Source organism: Leucoraja erinacea, chromosome 17 (assembly GCF_028641065.1).
Source record: "Leucoraja erinacea ecotype New England chromosome 17, Leri_hhj_1, whole genome shotgun sequence".
NCBI classification, from domain to species: Eukaryota; Metazoa; Chordata; class Chondrichthyes; order Rajiformes; family Rajidae; genus Leucoraja; species Leucoraja erinaceus.
Genome location: NC_073393.1, coordinates 24,462,734 through 24,483,419, shown reverse-complemented (window position 1 = coordinate 24,483,419; position 20,686 = coordinate 24,462,734). Strand labels below are relative to the sequence as shown.

Sequence of the window (20,686 nt, the reverse complement as noted above, 5' to 3'; positions counted from 1 at the left end):
TGAGCTAATGACACTCTCATCCATTCATAATAGCAAGACCTCCATTCTTTTGTTCCATGCCCATGTAAAAAAGGTGGACAGAAATAAACCTTGTAATGCATTGTGATTTTGCATTACATCGAATAAAACAGAAAGTGTTGGAGGATCTCATCGGGGTCAGGCAGCATCTGAGAAGGGAATGGATGTTTAGGGTCGGGACCTTTCTTCAGACTGCTTGCAGTAATGGGAGAAGGTTGGAAAAGAGGTGTGAGCGGAACAAAGCCTGGCAAGATGTAGGTGAAAAAAAAGACTCAGTGCTGGAGTAACTCAACTGTTCAGGCAGCATCTCTGAAGAATTAGGATAGGGGACATATTGGGTCAGGACCCTTCTTCAGACTGATTGTAGGGGGGGGGGGGGAAGAAAGCTGGAAGAGAGGAAGGGCAGAACAAAGCATGGCAGGTATTAGGTGAACATAGACAAGGGGAGAGGGGGTGGGGGAGGGGTGGTGGTTAGAGGGTTTGATAGGACTATGGTTGGACAAAGCCCAAAGATGGAAAAAAGTGTTGTGAGAAAAAGATTGAATAGTTGTGAATTGTGAAGCTAGTGGAAGGAATGTGAGTGGAGGAGAGAGGGAGGGGAGAAATAGGTGCAAGTCTATGTGGGCACAGGGGAGGGTGAGGTGGGGAATTCTTTGTGTTTCTTACCATTGTTGTGGTAATTTAGTTTAGTTTTGTATACAGATATAGCGTAGAAACAGTCTTTTTTCGGTCCACCGAATCCGCGTCGACCAGCGATCAGCCCGTTACATTGTCACACACTGCACACTACCAAAACCAATTAACCGACAAACCTGTAGATCTATGGCATATGTGTGGAAACCAGAGCAACCGGAGAAAACCCATGCGGTCACAGGGGAAACGCACAAACTCCATACAGACAGCGCCTGTAGTCAGGGATAAATCATTGATTTATTGATTTTTTTTGTTTAGTGTTTATTACCAAAGTGTATTCTGCTTTCAGGGCTACTCTGCTGCTAAGAATTTCATTGTTCTATTGTCAGTATATGTGACAATTAAGCACCCTTCACTCTCTAGAGTCTCTTGGCTCTTGATCGATATTGGGTGAAGAGCTGCATTGCCAAAGATATATTTTATGGATTTTAACTAAAAACAGATGGCACATTGCAAAGAATCACAGTGCATTCTCAAGATGTTTAGATTAGTTAGTTTAGCGATACAGCGTGGAAACATGCCCTTCGACCCACCGAATCCTCGGGACGATTTACAATTTTTACTAAAGTCAATTAACCTACAAACTTGTACGTCTTTGGAGTGTGAGAGGAAACTGGAGCACCCAGGAAAATCCATGTGGTCATAGGGAGAAAATACAGACTCCGTACAGACAGCACCCGCTGTCAGGATCGAACGCTGTAAGGCAGCAACTCTACCGCTGCGTCACTGTGCCGTTCAAGTTGTTTTGAAAATATTCCTCATGAAACCAATACCACCAGACCCATGATAGTCAGTCCCCTTTTGCATCTTAAGCATTAAGAGGAAATACTGGTAGCACTCAGCAGGTCAGGTTGCATCTGTGGAAAGAGAAGCAAAGTTAATATTTCAGGATTGCAGCATCTGCAGTTCCTTGTATCTGCACCTATCATTTGCCAGATGTTGCCTCACACCTTCCTCTCACCCTTCCTCTCACCACCACCTCTCCCCCACCACATCAGCTATTTTCCCACTACTTTATCAGTCTGAAGATGGATCTTGACAACCATTCCCCTCCACAAATGCTGCTGATTACCTGCAGCAGCTTGTTTCTTACTCAAGTTCATGTCGTAGGAGCAGGAATAGGCCATTCGGCCCATTGAGTCGACTCCGCCATTCACTCATGGCTGATCTATCTTCCCCTCTCAACCCTATTCTCCTGCCTTCTCCCCATAACCCTTGACACATTTACTAATCATGAATCTGTCAATCTCTGCCTTAAAAATACCGAATATCAGCTATGGCAATGAATTCCATAGATTCACCATCCTCAGGCTAAAACAAATTCCTCCTCATCTCCTTCATTCTGAGGCTGTGCCTTCTGGTGCTACTCCCACTATTGGAAACATCCTCTTTGCATCCACTCTATCCAGGCCTTTCATTATTCAATTTCAATGAATTACCCCATCATCCTTCTAAACTCCTGCAAGTATAGGCCCAGTGTTGTCAAACGCTCATTATATATTAATCCAATCATCCCTGGAATCATTCTCATAAACCTCCTCTGGACCCTGCTGTCGCATTTACGATCCTAGTTGGAGGTACATGAGATGTGAAGGAAAGAACCGCTATGAAAATTAAAATTAAGGCAGTGAACTGAACAGGTACCTCACCTGTGGGGTGAACTCATTCGAGATTAAAGTTTTAATTAATTGCCCTTTGAGTTACACTACTTGGGATAAATGTGAAGTCAGCCTGGATACAATAACCAGCTGGAAGTGTTCACCCAAACACCTGGACAATCTACACAGAGATACGTTCTCATCTCCATAGCCCAGAGATGATCCAGAGTCGGTCATCAGTCTGCGGCCAGGGTGGTGGAGCCCGCCCTGCCGGCCCCTGCTCGTCTCCCGAAGACCATGAACCGATGATGGTGGTGACGACGGATGCAACAGGCGAGGAGCAACGCCGGTGCGAAGGGAACCGGGGTCGGTCCCTAATCAAACAATATTCTCACTCTTACAGTCCAAGATATTGTACGAGGACAGTCTACAGATTGGGAGCATTATCTGAATAGATTGGGGGCATTTTCAGTAAAACATAGCCCTGCATTCTTTTAGACTTTGGACTTTTGAGATATAGCACGGAAACAGGCCCTTCAGCCCACTGAGTCTGTGCCGGCCATCGATCACCATATACGAGCACTACCCTACACACCAGGGATCATTTACAATTTACAGAAGCCAATTATCCAACAAACATGTAGACCTTTGGAGTGTGTGTGAAAACTGGAGCACCCAGAGAAAATCCACGCAGTCATCGTGAGAACGTACAAACTCTGCACAGGTCAGGATCGAACCCAGGTACTCTGGGGCTGTGAGGCGTCAACTCTACAAGCTACGCCACTGTGCCTGATGGGAAATATTAAGTGCATGGAGAAAGAGAAGGGAGCCCAATAGTTGATTTTGTTTATTGTTAGTTAGTTTAGTTCATGTGCACTGAGGTAAAGTGAAAAGTGATTTTGTTGCATGCTAGCCAGTCAGTGGAAAGACTATACATTGTTACAATAAAGCCATCTACAGTGTACAGATGCGGAATAAAGGGAATAATGTTGAGTGCACGATAACGTCCAGTAAAGTCCGATTAGCGATAGTCCGAGGGTCTCCAATGAGGTAGATGGTACATCAAGACCAGTCTCTAGTTGGTGATAGGATGACTCAGTTGCCTGAGAGCAGCTGAGAAAAAACTGTCCTTGATTCTGGAGGTGTGCGTTTTCACACTGGTGTACCCCTTGCCTGATGGGAGCGGGGAGATGAGGGAGTGACAGGGGTGAGACTGGTCCTTGGTCCTTGATTATGCTGGCTGCCTTGCTGAGGCAGCGTGAAGTGTCGATGGAGTCAATAGAAGGGAGGTTGGTTTGCATGCAGTGCATGAGTATTCAAATTGATCTAATGCTGAGTATAATGCCTCAGCGCACCTCCATTGTTCAGTGGGATTAGCACAAGCTAATGAATCTGATTTCTTTTTACCAGTGGTTCTGATAATCAAGCACTCCTTTTTACAGAGCTCTATAGCTTGCAATTGGACCTGGAGGAAGCAACAGCAAACTATAATTTCTCCTGCAACTGCATTTCCTGAGTTATTTATTCAAATTGCTTAATATTTGATGTTTGGTGCAGCACTTTCCTGGCATGTTTCTTGAGTGTGAAAGACTGGTCTACAAGATGCAAGCTGTCGTGTGTCTTGACGGATATAAAAGCTGAAGCACTCAAAGACTACAGATGTCGAGAGCCGTAGTCATGGTCCCTGGTTAGTCCACTTCATTCTAAACAGACAATGCCATAATTATTTCAAATACTATGCACGTGAAATTATGTGGCGTGATGCCAAGGGACTAGAATCACTGACATTTAACCAGTTTATGACTTAAACTGGGCCTCATTAAACAGTGGCGCAGCGGTAGAGTTGCTGCCACACAGTACCAGAGACCCAGGTTTGATCCTGACTACGGGTGCTGTCTGTGTGAAGTTTTCACCTTCTAACTGTGACCACGTGGGCTTCCTCTGTGTGCTCCAGATTTCCGCCAACATTCAAAAAGCGTACAGGATTTTAGGTTCATTTGCTTCTGTGAATTGCCCTGAGGGTGTAGGATATGAAACTGGGATAACGTTTACAGAGTGAGAATGGGTGATTGTTGGAAGGTTTGGCCTCGGTGTGCCGAAGGGTCTGCTTGAAACTAATACTAAAGCAGGAGGCAGATGCCTTGGTAAAAGTACTCTGTGGTCACAGGGAGAATTTGAAACATCTGTACAGGCAGCATTTGTAGTCAGGATCGAACCCGGATCTATGCCGCTGCTAGGCAGCAACTCTACCGAGGGGCCATTGTGCCACTCAGGCTATGGAGGTAGAGCTTGGTTGTGCGCTTCTGTACAAGCTGTCCGCAGATAAATCTCACCAGCTGTGTGCTGTTAATGGCTGAATATCTGGTTTTAGTTCTGGTGATTGAGGGATAACCCTTGGCTCGGACACAGATCTGTCCAGAAAAAAAAGACAAATCGCAAATGGAATTCAGAGAGCTGGTGAACTGCGGAGAGGTCATCTAATAGATCCATTGGTTCTGAAAGATTCATCTGTCGTTGTCAATGTGACAGTAGCAAGGAAGTCTCCTTCATGATGTGAGAGAAACATGACATGTGGGCAGAAGGTTAGCATTTAATGCAATGCTATTGCCTTTTGTTCAGAGTTTACGATGATTATCTGGAGATTTTACTTCAGAAAGTAACCGCTGAAGTTTGCATCACATGGGCAGTTTCGAAAACAAATGTTCCATTTAAGATGTTGAAAACAAATGTTCAACTCAAATTTATGTTTTCTGAACGTATCAGATGTGTTAATGATGGACAGATAATACAGAATAATGCACATGATCTTATCCTGATCACTAGAATCTAAAGCCTACATTTGGACAGGTACAAAGACACAAAAGGTTTTTGAAACATAGAAACATAGAAAATTGGTGCAGGAGCAGGCCATTTGACCCTTCGAGCCTGTTCTATCTAACTCTCTTTTAAATTAATCCAGTGAATTAGCCTCTACTACCTTCTGTGGCAGAGAATTCCACAAATTCACAAATCTCTGGGTGAAAAAATGTTTCTCCTTGAAGTTTTAAATGGCCTCCCTTTTATTCTTAGACTGTAGCCCCTGGTTCTGGACTTCCCCCAACATTGGGAACATTTTTCCTGCATCTAGCTTGTCCAGTCCTTTTATAATTTTATATGTTTCCATAGATACCCTCTCATCCTTCCAAATGCCAGTGAATACAAGCCCATTCTTTCCAATCTTTCCTCATATGACAGTCCAGCCATTCCGGGGATTAACCTCGTGAACCTACGCTGCACTGCCTCAATAGCAAGGATGTCCTTCCTCAAATTAAGAGACCAAAACTGCCACAATACTCCAGATGTGGTCTCACAAGGGCCCTGTACAATTGCAGAAGGACCTTTTTACTCCTATACTCAAATACACTCATTACGATCTTCTTGTAATGAAGGCCAGCTTTCTTCACTGCCTGCTGTACCTGCATGTTTATTTTAAGTGACTGGTGAACAAGGACACTTAGGTCTCGTTGCACATCCCTTTTTTCTAATCTGACACCATTGAGATAATAATCTCCCTCCTTGTTCTTGCTGCAAAAGTGGATAACCTTACATTTATCTACATTATACTGCACCTGCCATGCATCTGCCCACTCACTCAAGCTGTCCAAGTCACCCTGCAACGTCCTAGCATCCTCTTCGCAGTTCACACTGCCACCCAGCTTTGTGGGATCTGCAAATTTGCCAGTGTTACTTTTAATCCCATCATCTAAATCATTAATATACATTGTAAATAATTGCGGCCCCAGCACCGAGCCTAGTGGTACTCCACTCGCCACTGCCTGTCATTCTGACAGGGACCTGTTTATTCCTACTCTTCGTTTCCTGTCTCCCAACCAATTCTCTATCCATGTCAATACCCTACCCCCAATACAATGTGCTCGAATTTTGCCCACTAATCTCCTGTGTGGGACCTTATAAAAGGATTTCTGAAAGTCCAGATACACTACATCCACTGGCTCTCCTTCAACCATTTTACTTGTTGCATCCTCAAAAAATTCCAGAAGATTAGTCAAGCAGGATTTCCCCTTCATAAATCCATGCTGACTTGAGCCAATCCCTTTACTGCTAACCAAATTGACCCCAGCATCTTCCCCAACCGTTGTCAAGCTAACTGGTCTATAATTCCCCGTTTCCTCTCTCGCTCCTTTCTTAATAAGTGGGATAACATTAGCTACCGTCCAATCCACAGGAACTGATCCTGAATCTATAGAACATTGGAAAATGATCACCAATGCCTCCATGATTTCTCGATCTACCTCCTTGAGTACCCTGGGATGCAGACCATCAGGCCCTGGCGATATATCTGCTTTTAGTTCCATCAGACTACCCAATGCTATTTCTCGCCTAACGCAAATTTCTTTCCGTTCCTCTGTCTCCCTAGATCCTCTGTCCTCTGGTACATCTTGGAGATTGTTTGTGTCTTCCCTAGTGAAGACAGAACCAAAGTACCCGTTCAACTCTTCTGTCATTTCCTTGTTCCCCATAATAATTTCACCTGCTTCTGCCTTCAAGCACCCACATTTGTCTTTGGTAATCTTTTTTCTTAACATACCTAAAGAAGCTTTGACTATCCTTATTGATATTTGTGGCCAACTTACCCTCATATTTCATCTTTTCACCCCGTATTGCCCTTTTTGTTACCTTATGTTGTCCTTTGGAAGTTTCCCAATCCTCTGGCTTCTCGCTATGTTATACACCATTTATTTTTGTTTAATTCCATCTCTAACTTCCCTTGTCAGCCATGGTTGCCTCTTACTCCCCTTAGAATCTTTCTTCCTGTTTGGAATGAAATGATCCTGCATCTTCTGGATTATGCCCAGAAATTCCTGCATTGCTGTTATTGCCATCATTCCGGCTAAGCTCCATTTCCAGTGGACATTGGCCAACTCCTTTCTCATGCCTTCATATTCTCCTTTGTTCAACTGCAACACTGATACTTCTGATTTAACCTCAGATTGCAGATTAAAACTTATCACCACAATGGTCACTACCTCCTAGCGGTTCATTTATCTTGACTTCCTTAATTAAATCTGGCTCATTAAACAACATTAAATCCAGAATTGCCTTCTCTCTAGTAGGCTGGAGTACAAGCTGCTCTAAGAATCTATCTCGGAGGTATTCTACAAACTCCCTTTCTTGGGTCCAGAACCAACCTGATTTTCCCAGTCTACCTGCATATTGAAATCTCCCATAACCACAGTGTCATTACCTTTGTTACATGCCAATTTTGACTCCTGCTGCAACTTGCACATTATATCCAGGCTACTTTGGGAGCCTGTAGATAACTCCCATTAGTGTTTTATTAGCTTTACAATTCCTCAATTCTATTCACGTGGAGGTGAAATTCTACCACATACAATTCCTCAATTCTATCCACAGAGTTTTGAGGGACATGGGCCACATGCAGGCAGGTGGGACTAGCATAGATAGAGCATTTTGTTTGGTGTGGCCAAGTTGGGTTGAAGGGCCATTCTCGGTGCTGTATAACTCCGTGATGCGAAAAAGCAGATGCTGGAATCTTGGGCAAGCTTGGCATAGTTGGCATAGTTAGGGCAGACAGTCTGAACCTTTGTTCCAGGATATTAGAGGGTATAGCTTTAAGATGAGAAAGGCAAAGTTTAAAGGAGATGTGCAAGGCAAATGTCTTTTCACACAGAGGGTGGTGAGTGCGTGGAACGACTGCTGGGAGTGGCGATGGAGGATTATACTGGTGTGTTGTAAGCTGCACAAGCAAAATGTGGGACATTTAAGCTGCTTGTGTCACTCAATATGGACTATTCTATAATTTTGCAAGATCAATTATTTAAGTATAATTGTTAGGTCAAGAAGATACAAACAACTGCAGATGCTGGTTTACTAAAAAAAAGACACAATGTGCTGGAGTAACTCAATGGGTCAGGACGCTTCTTCAGACTGATTATGGTGTGGAGAGGGGGGGAGGTGGAGAGAATGCTGGAAGAGAGTTGGGGGCAGAAGAAGGGTCCCAAAGCAAAAGGTCACGTATCCATGTTCTCCAGAGATGCTGTCTGACCCTTTGAGTTTCTGCAGCATTTTGTCATTTTGTCAAGATCCTGGTTTGAAAGGCCAAGTGAAAGGCTGAAAAATAGGAAAAAGGATGGAGAGACAGAGAGAGAAAGAAAGGAGTGAAGACAACGAGGAAGGAACAAACATGAAATTCAGCAAAATCATTTGTTTGTAGTTTATTTGTTTATTTGTCATCCATCATTACCTTTCAAGGACCTTTCAGAAGTAGTCAAGAGTCAAGCATTGAGATTGAGTCCAGAGTCAGGTTGATTGACGATGGGAGATTTTCTTTCCTGAAGGAACATTAATGATTCAGAGGGGCTTACACGACAATCCTGTTGTTTCATCATCACCATTACTATGAATAATCGCTTTTGCAAAATTGGAAACAAGACGGCCAAATTGCACTGAGCAACTTCCCTCAAGCAGCAACCTGCTAAGCAGGTCATTTATTTTACTGCTGTTGACTGTGGAGTAAATAATATCTGAGACCCTGAGGAGAAATCGACTGTGAAGAATGCAAATTGTAAATGGAGTGCAAAGGAGGTCTAAACAGTGCAGTCTGCCCAACAGTTGTAACCCAGTAAGAAGGTGGTAATAAAAATAGATGAGGCAGCATAGACATGTATGGAGCAAACGTTTGTGCCTCTGAGCTGAGTCAGGCTGGTTTGGTTAGTTAAGTATTTCTGAATGACAGAGTGCCGACTTTGGGGAAATAGTTATTCACCTGCTCATCTGTGAACTTGTGGAATTTATACAACATTTATGTCACTGTTAATCATTTACCGTTTAGACTGTGTTCCTCTGTAGCACCATGGTTGTTGTCATCCTTTCTATACTCAGACTCATGAACTTCTACAGGTGTACCCCTCTCTGTAGACTCCTTCGTTCTTGGGTGTTTGAGTTGCCGTACCAGACCGTGATGGAACCAAACAGTTTGCTTACTGGAGAGCATACTGACTTGCATCAGTGTAGAAACAAGGAACTGCAGATGTTGCCTTATACCAAAGACAGCACCTCTGGAGGAAAAGATGGGTTATGTTATGTGCCGGTGCCCTTCTTCAGACTGGTTGCATCATTGTTTGGTTTGGCAACTTGAACGCCCAGAAATGAAGGAGATTACAGAGAGTTGTGATCACTGCCATAGGTAGTGATTCCCCAACCATCAATTTGATCAACATAGGGCAATGCCGCAAAACAGCAGCCTATATCATGACTAGGGACAATTTGCAATTTTACCCAAGCCAATTAAGCTACAAGTCAGCATGTCTTTGGAGTTTGTGAGGAAACCGGAGCACCCGGAGAAAACTTGCGTGAATACAGGGAGAATGTACAAACTCCACACAGGCTGCACCTGTAGTCAGGATTGAATCTGGATATCTGGCAATGTAAGGCAGCATTTCTACTGCTGTGCCACTATGCTACTCCTGATTGTCCAATGTCAGACTGGCATTGATCACACGCCATTATGCATCTCCTCCGTGGTTCAGTGTGTACCAAGAAGATTAAGACAACCACACCTTTTGGAGAGGTGCAGCGGTGCCAGAGTGGTGCATTGGTAGAGTTGCTGCCTCACAGCACCAGACCCAGGTTCGATCCTGATTGCAGATGCTATCTTCATGGAGTCTGTATGTTCTCCCTGTGGCCGCATAGGTTTTCTCTGGGTGCTCCAGTTTCCTCTCAAATTCAAAATACGTGCAGGTTTGTAGGTTAATTAGCTTCTGTAAATTGCCCCTAGTGTGTAGGATAGAACCACTGTATGGGTGATCGCTGTTCGGCAGGGACTCAGGGTTGAAAGGCCTGTTTCCATGCTGTATCTTTAAACGGAACTAAACTGAACAAAGAACAAACAATGGATTTTTAAACCTTATCTTGCCCCTTTCACATTCTCATTGTTTTTTTCCAAAGCTGTCTCTCTTTCAGTAAACTTACCTTTGCTTCTCCTTATGATAATTGTTCCCTGTGATCCATAGCTTCCCACATTTGTGTATTAAGACTCAGTTGGAGACTATTTCAGTCCATCGAGTCTGTGGCAATTCACAAAGCAACTCCATCCCACTGCCAATTTTCTCTGTTACATATTCTCCATCAACTTCCCCCATATTCAATCACTCACTTGCATGCTAGGAACAGTTCTGCAGGAGTTTAGTTTAGTTTAGTTTATTATCATGTGTCCTGAGTTACAGTGAAAAGCTCTTTGTTGCTTGCTAACCAGTCAGCAGAAAGACTACGTATGAGTACAATTGAACTGCCCACAGTATACAGATACATGGTAATGGTTTTTGACGTTTAGTGTAAGATAAAGTCCAGTAAAGTCCGATTAAAGATAGTCTGAAGGTCTTCTGTGATGTAGATAATATCTCAGGACCGTCTCTAGTTGTGGATAGGATGATTCAGTTGTCTGATAACAGCGTGGAAAAAACTGTCTTGGAGTGGGGAAAAGAAGGAGTGACTGGGGTGAAACTCGTCCTTGATTATGCTGGTGGCCTTGCCAAGTGTAGATGGGTCAAATAGCCTTTTATTTCTGGCTAGTGAAAAATTATATCATCTAAATGGCCACCAAATCTGCGCCGACCAGTGATCACCCATGTACAAGTATTATCCTACACCCTAGAAACAATTTACAGAAGCCAATTAACCTTCAAACCTGCATGTCTTTGGAGTGTGGGAGGAAACGGAGCACCCAGTGTAAACGCAGTCACAGGAAGGACATAAAACTCCATACAGATAGCGCCCGTAGTCAAGATCGAATTTGGGTCTCTGGTGCTGTAAAGGCAGCAACTCTAACACTGCGCCACAGAGCTGCCCTTTAGTGTTCCCAAAGGATTCTGTTTTTACTTTAGATATGAAGCAGTTTCACATCTATCTATAACAATTGCAGTCTTTCTTCAAACTAAGCTTGATATTCTATTCTCCCAGACATATTGGAAGCATAAACTCAGTAGCAGCATTTCCTCTATAATGCTGTTGAATTTACTGTAATCTATTTCAATGCATAGTTCATTCTAATTCTGTATGGAAATGCAATAACACAGCTTTGCACATACTAATTACCAGAAGTCACAGTGATCCCAGGTTGGCCATGACTTTTGTATTCTGTTAGTACAGTCTTCATGATTTTTTCCCCCCTGCTCTGTGCAAGGCAGCTTGACACAGAATCATGAAAAGACATTGTGACTTTACCACAAGGCTAATTAACAGATGCACATTCATTATTCATAGCATTTAAATTATACATCTCTGTACGATAATTGCAAGTTACATGCTTTAGTCAGCCAATGGTCAGCGATAAATGTGATTTTGCTGCTCAACAGGTCAGTGGTCAGATCAGATTCGAGCAAGTCTTTCATGGACAAGGAACAGCGGAAAGGACGCAGAAGAGATTAAGGGACTTGCTTTGGGTATCAAGAAAAAATAAAGAGACGTGGGTGGATTCCCTTCGGAAATGCACATCTTGGATGATCATCGACTGGAAGAGATAGGAAGAGACAATGCTATGAAAACAAAGATGAAAATTGTACGTGGGGTACCAGAAGGCTCGGTGCTGGAACTGCAGCTATTTACAATAAACATTAATGATTTAGATGAAGGGATGAAGAGTAACATTAACAAATTTGCAGATGGCACAAAGCTGGGTGGCAGTGTAAACTGTGAGGAGGATGCTATGAGGATGCATGGTGACTTGGACGGGATGGGTGGGTGGACAGATGCATGGCAGATGCAGTTTAATGTGGATAAATGTGAGGTTGTCCATTTTGGTGGCAAGAACAGGAAGGTAGATTATTATCTGAATGGTGTCAAGTTAGGAAAAGGGGAAGTACAATGAGATCTGGGGGTCCTTGTTCATCAGTCACTGAAAGTAGGCATGCAGGTACAGCAGGCAGTGAAGAAAGCTAATGGCATGTTGGCCTTCATAACAAGAGGAGTTGAGAAAAGGAGCAAAGAGGTCCTTCTGCAGTTGTACAGGGCCCCAGTGAGATCACACCTGGAGTATTGTGTGCAGTTTTGGTCTCCAAATTTGAGACCAAAATTAATTTCCGGGATGGCAGGTCTGTCATATGTTGATAGAATGGAGCAACTGGGATTGTATACAGTGGAATTCAGAAGGATGAGAGGATATCTTATTGAAACATGTAAGATTATTAAGTGATTGGACATGCTAGAGGCAGGAACCATGTTCCCGATGTTGGGGGAGTCCAGAACCAGGGGCCACAGTTTAATAATAAGCGGCTAGACCATTTAGAATGGAGATGAGGAAAAACTTTTTCACCCAGAGAGTTGGGAATCTGTGGAATTCTCTGCATCAGAAGGCAGTGGAGGCCGATTCTCTGGATGCTTTCAAGAGAGAGATAGATAGAGCTCTTAAAGATAGTGGAGTCAAAGAATAAGGGGAGAAGGCAGGAAAGTGGTACCTGTTGTGGATGATCAGCCATGATCACAGTGAATGGCGGTACTGGCTCGAAGGGCCGAATGGCCTACTCCTGCACCTATTGTCTATTGTTTAATTTTACAAACAAGTAGATTTTGGAGTATTGTGTTCACTTTTGGTCAGGCTGCTACAGGAAGGATGTCGTTCAGCTGGAAGTAGTGCAGAGAAGATGTGTGAGGATGTTTCCAGGACTTGAGGACCTGAGCTATAGGGAGAGGTTTGGCAGGCTAAGACTTTCTTCCTTGGAATGCAGGAGGCCGATGGGTGATAAAGAAGTGTATAAAATCACTGCTGCCCTGAAGAAGGTGTTAGAATGAGACCTTGAAAAAATTAATCAATAGCTTGTTTGCAAAAGCAGCTGAATGGTAAATTTACCAATAACGTTTTTTTTGCAGATGACAGTGCGTTTGTTGACAATATCTTTAGTAGCCACTTGAGGTTCTTGGGACTGGGAAAGGTTCTGAGAGACTCTCAAAATAAGTCACAACATCTTACTTTGAGAAGGATTAAGACCGCTTTTATATAGTGCTTTTCATATAGGTTCAAACTGCTCCATCGTCAATGAAATACTGCTGAAGTGTAATCTTTGTTGTCATTTTAGGATGCAAAGGGTGACTTGGTAATATGATTTTCTGGTGTTGTTTGAAGGGTAGATAGTGGCCAATGCCCCTCCTGCTTCTCCTGAAAACTCTTGAAGGGCTGGATGGGGAGTTTCCAGCAAGGAATTCTGAAACCAGAGGACTTTTTCCAAGACCATAGGGAAAAGAACATAAAAAAAGATTAGGTGAATTCTGCTAAGTCGTGTCACGGTCAGCAACAAAAGGATGATGGCTGATGTAGGAAATTCAGTAAATTATAAGAAAGATGAGCAGTTTGTTTAACCCAAGAGCTTACATACTGGGGAAGTATGATGGGAATAAGGGGGCAGCATAGTGAAGGAAACTTAATGGGCCTGTCCCACTTAGGCAATTTTTCAGCGGACTGCCGGCGACTGCCAAGTTGTCGGCAGTCGCCTGAAAAACTGGCAACTGGAACGGCGACTGTCAGAGTGGAACACAGACAAACACATCGCTTCCTTCACTGGCCCGTTATGCAGGCGGGGGAGAGGGCAAGTGGGGGAGCGCTGTCTAAGAAATTCCCATGGTGCAAAGCCAAGGTGATCCAGACACACACCGCGATGAACAGGAAGGTTGGTGCTCTAATTAAGACGGCTTGCACAGTGTACGGCAAGTCCTTTAAAAGAGGGGTGAGTGGGGGGGGAGGGGAGGGGTGGGGGGAAGAGGGGGGAGAATGGGGGGGAGAAGGAGTGGAGACAACTTTTAATAAGCCAGAGATACACGGCTGTGAAGCTCGGCGGACATTTAACATTAACATTACCGGTCGGTTATCCTTGGTTCTGAAAAGTACTGCTTACCTTTTTGTTCCCAATGAGCCAATGAAATTCACCGGTCAGCACCAGTTACAACCTACGCGAACATCCGACCTCCTGGCGATCCACTTACGGCACAAGGTTTCTCGCTACTCTCCATGGTGGCCTCATTCTAGACGCCACTAATGAGGTCGCGACTAGTTCCCAGAATGCGGGAATTCCTTGCGACCATGAAGGTGACCATAGTCTCCTGCTGTCGCCTAAAAAGTCACCTAAGTGGGACAGGCCCATAAGAATCATGTTAGGTGACCCAATAAATAGACTTAAGAAATGCTTAGATTACAAGACATAGCTAGCTGGAGTAAAGAAAAACATAAGAGGTTGTAAACCAGGCCATGTGCAGTAAAACTGATCAGGAAATGGAGGTGTCCTTTATTGCACCCATTTGTTAGACAAATGGGAGAATGGTTAGTTACTAAGTTTAGTTTATTGTCATATGTACCACAGTATAGTGAAAAGCTTTATTGTTGCATGATATCCAGTCAGCAGAAAGATTATACATGATTAAAATCGAGTCATCCACGGTGTACAGATAATAGTAAACAGAAGGTTATTAATAACTCTGGGGGGGGAGCAAGGATGAAAGGCTACATAAACATTGATCACAGTTAAATTATTTCAAAAATGTAAAATCCACATTTAACCATTGTACCATGGATCATTGAAACACTTTGGGTTCACTCAGAAATGCAATAAAAATGCAATAAAAATAACGTTGCATGCACTTATTCGGTCTAGAAAGTGCTGCCTGAAAGAACGGTACAAAATTAATTTAATAATAAAATGGGAATGGAAAGATTTGATGGAAACGTGAAGGGCAACTTTTTCAGCGAGACGTAGGTATACAGAAACGAGATGCTAGAGGAAGTGGTTGAGGCAGGTACAATCATAACATTTAAAGGACATTTGGACAGGTGTGTAGATAGAAAAGGTTTAGAGGGATATGGGCAAATGCAAGAAAAGGGCTTTGGATAGATAGGCATCCTGGGTAGCATGGACAAGTTGGGACAAAGGGCTTGTTTCAGTGCTCAGTGAAACATTATTATTGTTATTGTTGTTGTTGTCGTTGTTATTATTATTATTATTATTTTTTTTTTTTAATTATTATTTTTATCACATATACTGAGGTACAGTCAAAAGCTTTATTGTTGCGTGCATATTCAGTCAGCGAAAAGACTATACATGATTACAATCAAACCGTCTAGGATAAAGGGAATCACGTTTAATGCAAGATAAAGAGCAGTAAAATCTGTTTTAAGATAGTCTAAAGGTCTCTAATGAGATAGATGGTAGGTCAGGACTGCTCTCTAGTTGGTGATATAAAGGTCCAGTTGCCTGATAACAGATGCGAAGAAACTGTCCCTGAATATGGAGGTGTGCATTTTCACACTTCTGTACCTCTCGCCTCATGGGAGAGGGGATAAGAGGAAGTGGCCAGGGTGCGACTCATCCTTGATTATGCTGGTGACTCTATCATTTTGACTCTAATATCTTGCAAATTGAAGCACGCTAAAGCAAACAACATAAAATAATTAAGGAAAGATGAGGGAGGGGGACCAATCGTATCATTCTTTTAGGGAGCTAGTACGAACATTATGGATTGAATGGCCTTTAGAGCTTTGCAATTCTGTGAATGAGTTAATCTGTGATATGCCAAAACACAATACCCCATAGTGCAGTAGCTAACTTCAACACACTTAAGGATATTGTCAAATAGCAAATGATCTCAGGACTATTTTGCAATTGCATGGTTCAAGTGACAATTCTAAATCACACATATTATGCCCTTCCTCTTTATTACAGCAGCCAAAATAGCTGAATAGATAAATGCTTTACAATTACTTTCAGAGCTCCATCGTTCACTTTCGATAATGTAGCACTCTGTAATAAAAATGAAACATATCTGTCTTTATTTTGCCATTGATCTGCAGCATCCTCAGTCCTGCCAAGTCAGTGACACTGTGGTTTGCAATGATACAACCTGTTGACATTTTACAGAACATAGAACATAGAAGAGCAACAGGCCCTTCGGTCGATATCGACTGTGCCGAATGTGCTGCCAAGACCAACTCTAATCTGCCTATAAACCATATCTCTTCATTCCCTGAATATAATGTGCCTATCCAAAAGTTCCTTAAATGCCATTATCGTATCTGCCTCTACAACACACAGTGGTGGCACAGGAGTGGCACAGTGGCACAGCAATAGAGTTGCTGCCTTCCAGTGCCAGAGACCCAGGTTTGATTCTGACAACAAGTGCTGTCTGTATGGAGTCTGCACATTCTCCCTGTGATTGCGTCGGTTTTCTCTGAGTGCTCCGATTTTCTCCCACATTCAAAAGATGTGTGGGTTTGTAAGTTCATTGGCTTTTGTAAATTGCCCCTACTGTGTAGGATAGAACTAGCGTGAATGGATGATTGCTGGTCGGCACGGACTCGGTGGGCCATAGGGGCTTTTTCCATTTACAATACAATACAATACAATACAATTTATTTGTTGTCATTTGAACCCAGAGGTTCAAACAAAATTTGGTTTCTGCAGTCATACAAACAAGAAGAACCAAGACACAACACAATTTACACGAACATTCATCACAGTGAATCTCCTCCTCACTGTGATGGAAGGCAAAGTCTTATCTCTCCTCTGCACGCCTCGTTCTCCTCCCCATGTCAGAGTCAAAGGCCCTGGCGGGCGATGGTAAATAAGTCCCGCGGCAATTATGAAGCCGCGCCGGGTGATGCAAGGCCGCGCTCCGGGTCTTGGTGTTGGAGCCCCCGCCGTGGTAGCTTCATCCGCCCCGGGTCGTGGAGTTTGAATCGGCCCGTTCGCAGAGCTTGGATTCGGCCGTGGGGCTTGCCATCACCCGGTGGGGGACCCAACATCGATAACCTGGATCGCTTCAACGCAGAGGGAGAGCAAGCAAGGAAGAGATAAGTCTTTAAGACTTTTTGCCTTCTATCACAGTGAGGAGGTGCCTGGAGATTCACTATGATGGATGTTTGTGTTAAATTGTGTTCATTGTGTGTTCTGTTACTTTATTTTCTGTCATGACTGCAAGATACGCAATTTCGTTCAAAGTAAAAGTTTGAATGACAATAAAGGAAACTCTAACTCTTACTCACTTAGAGATTTGGCAAGGAAGTTTGAGAGTGGTTCTGAGGAACATCCCAAGAAATGGTGCTGAAAAAATAGTTGAAGGTCAACAATACCTCAAAGAAAGGGCAATGTTAGTGTGTGATAGTTAAGTTCAGTCTGGGGTACAATATAAGGTAATACAGCGTGGAAACAGGCCCTTCACCCCACCGTGTCTGCAGTGACCAATGATCCCCACACATTAACATTTCCCTAAACACGAGGGACAATTTTACATTTACACCAAGCCAATTAACATACAAACCTGTATGTCTTTGGAGTGTGGAAGGAAACTGAAGATCTTGGTGAAAACCCACGCAAGTCACGGGGAGAACGTACAAACTCCGTACAGAAAAGCACCCGTAGTCATGTTTGAACCCGGGACTCTGGCGCTGTAAGACGGTAGCTCTACCGCTACGTCTTGGGCCACCCTGATGCCTCCTTACTCTCTGGAAAGGACTATCTATACAGGTCCTCTGAGTGATGTCCTCTACACGCTTGTGATGCCCTCTATGCTCCACATTCTGCCTGTGACCACAAGGGTTTTTTTCCGGGTGCTCCTGGTGGCTCCCACATCCCAAAGACGTGCAGCTTTGTGTGTTCATTTCTAGTAAAGAATTAATATGGTCTGCTTGGTTCTGTCATAGGTCATTGGGTTCACGAGTCAGGAAGTCATTATGCAGCTTTATAGGATTTTGGTGAGGCCGCAGTTGCAGGACTGTTTGCAATTCTGGTCACCTCATCACAACAAGAATGTGTAGGCTTTGGGAAAGTGTAGAGCAGGTTTACCAGCATGTTGCCTGGATTTGAGGGTACAAGCAAAACACTGATTTTCTGGCAACTGGAAGCCCAGCGCCTCCTTTAATCCAGACTAAATTACAAGAGCACATCTGAAATACCGCCACAGAAGCCCCCCCATAAAGGTGGCGCATAGGCCGGGTGAGGCCACCGCTCTTGACCACATCGGGACTTCCGCAGCCAATCGATGGGTCAAATTTTCCTCCTGCGGCCGGGGTTCTGGGACTCTGGCCCAGCCAGAGCCGGCAGATCTGTTCCCATAGCCGACATCCGAGGCCGACTTTGTGGGCCGGTATCTCTGCCTCTCGCAGCTGGGAGGGCTGTTTCAGAACCATGAGACTTCTCTCGGAGGCCATGACCTCTGTTGATCCAGTAAAATGAATAATCTAGTAGGGCCCTGGAACCAAGGATGGTGGAAAATTAGTGGTGGACATATATTAATTATAGGTAGAGGTTGGACAGATTTGGATTGTTTTCTCTGCGGCTCTGGAAATCAGATACTAGAATACATAACTTAAAGTGAGAGGGGGTGAGTTTAAAAGGAATAGGCGGGACAATTTTTTCATGCAGTGGTGATTGCCTGGAATGCGTTGCCGGGCGTGGTGGTTGAAGCTGATACGATAGTGGCATTTAATGATTTTTGGATAGGCGAATGGAAATGCAGGGATTGGGGGGAGATGGATTATGCTTAGGCATAAGAATTGGTGTTGGCATCATGATTTGTGAGCCGAAGGGCCTGTTCCTGTGCTGTTCTATGTTCTGTATTCTATGTAAATTGGCTGCTGCAAATTACCCTTAAAATGTGGGAAGTAGATGTGAAAGTGGGTTAACATAAAACTAGTGTGAGTGGACGATTGATGGCCAGCATGGACTCGGTGGGCCCAAGAGCCCATGTCCATGCTGTACTCTGTAAAACGGAAAAGGAAAGAAATGAAAAGTTCACTATGACCACAATTGTCACAAATTGATGATGCCAATGTGACAAGAAAGAGAGAGTTGAAACTGTATTCAATTTTGGAAAATGGCTTCATCACATTCTAAAACAAATCATTGATAGCTTGTTGCTGACACTGAGCTCATCTTGCACATTAAGCTTTATGGCTCATTGTGTATGCCTGGAGATTAAGAAAGGTCAATGGCTCCTCAATTATGACATCGGGTCAAAACTGAATTGGTTTCGGCAGACTGCATTCGAGGACTGAATGATTGAAAGTAATTGCTCCCTCTCATTGACAACTCCTGACTGCATTGGATTAATTAGAACTCATGATGTCAAGCAGCATTCAAATGCTTCAAATTTTCAGAAATGAAGACATCAAAACAGGTAATTTCAGGTGCATATAGTTCTGCTATAAGGTGTGTTTCCACAATGCTATTTAGATGTAATGCAACTGATAAATTAGGGAATACTATTTGTATTAGTCTGAAGAAGGGTCTCGACCCAAAATGTCACCTATCCATGGAGTCTGAAGAAGGGTCTTGACTCAAAATGCCATTGATCAATGCAGTCTGAGGAAGGATCTTGACCAAAAACATCACATATCCATGGTGTCTAAAGAAGAGCCTTGACCTGATATGCCACCTCTCCATGTTCTCCAGAGATCCCACCTGACCTACTGAGTTACTCCAGCACTATATCCTTTTGTGCATTAATATTTGTATAATGTGGGTCGAATTGGTTATAACGCAAGTTCCATTGACATCCAGAGAACTGCTTTAAAAGTTCTTTGGAAATTGATATGCAAAAACAAAAAGTTGTTTTGGCTACAAAAAAGTCGAGGAAAATAAATCCATGTAACCTCTCCCCAGTAATTAAACACCATCGCTTCTTAAGAGGCTGCATGTGGGGATTAAAATTGAGAAGTAATCTCTTCTATTGACATTTGTGCAACAATACTCCATCAAAAAATAATCGGGCCTTTAGTATTTTTAGCTGGAAACAATGAAAATAATACTACAGCTATTATAAAATGTTTTAAAAAAACGTGGGGGAAAAAAACCTTGTTATTGCAAGTCTGAAACTTGAGCCCATAACCCCCTTTATTGCATTGCCAGTATAGTTTTTAATAATATGCATGGCAGGTCCATGTACTGGTCCAAATGTCTCTTTAATGTTTTACTAGTACCTGTCTCAACTACCCCCGCTGGCAGCTTGCTCCATATACCCACCACCCTTGCCTGCCACTCAGAGTCCTGTTAAAAATTAAACGTATGTCCCCTGGTTCTTTATTTCCCTACCCTGGGTTACAGACTCTGTGCATTCACCCCAACTCTATTCCCCTCATGATCTTCTACATCTCTCTAAGATCATCCCTCAGTCTCCTGCACTCTAAGGATTGAAGTCCAAGCCTGCCCATCCTCTCCCTATAGCTCAGGCTCTCAAAACCTGGCAACATCCTCGTAAAATATGATTGATTTACACGCTGCTTTTCAGTGCATAACCCTTGTGTAAAACGCAAGGTATCTCTACATTGAGTGAAAGTCCAACTTTATGTGCCAGAAGGATCCCGACTTGAAAGGTCACCTATC

General features: G+C 43.4%; 1 long non-coding RNA gene across 1 annotated transcript in view; it reads right to left on the bottom strand.

Annotated features, from left to right (window-relative positions):
- Positions 1–688: 688 nt before the first annotated feature.
- LOC129705317 (uncharacterized) overlaps positions 689–20,686 on the bottom strand; it is a 41,759-nt gene continuing 21,761 nt past the window's right edge. Inside the window, exons 3-4 of the long non-coding RNA XR_008724879.1 lie at positions 8,575–8,662; positions 689–1,568 (exon numbers count right to left, since the gene is read on the bottom strand). This is a non-coding gene — a long non-coding RNA (uncharacterized LOC129705317). The remainder of the gene's footprint in view (positions 1,569–8,574; positions 8,663–20,686) is intronic.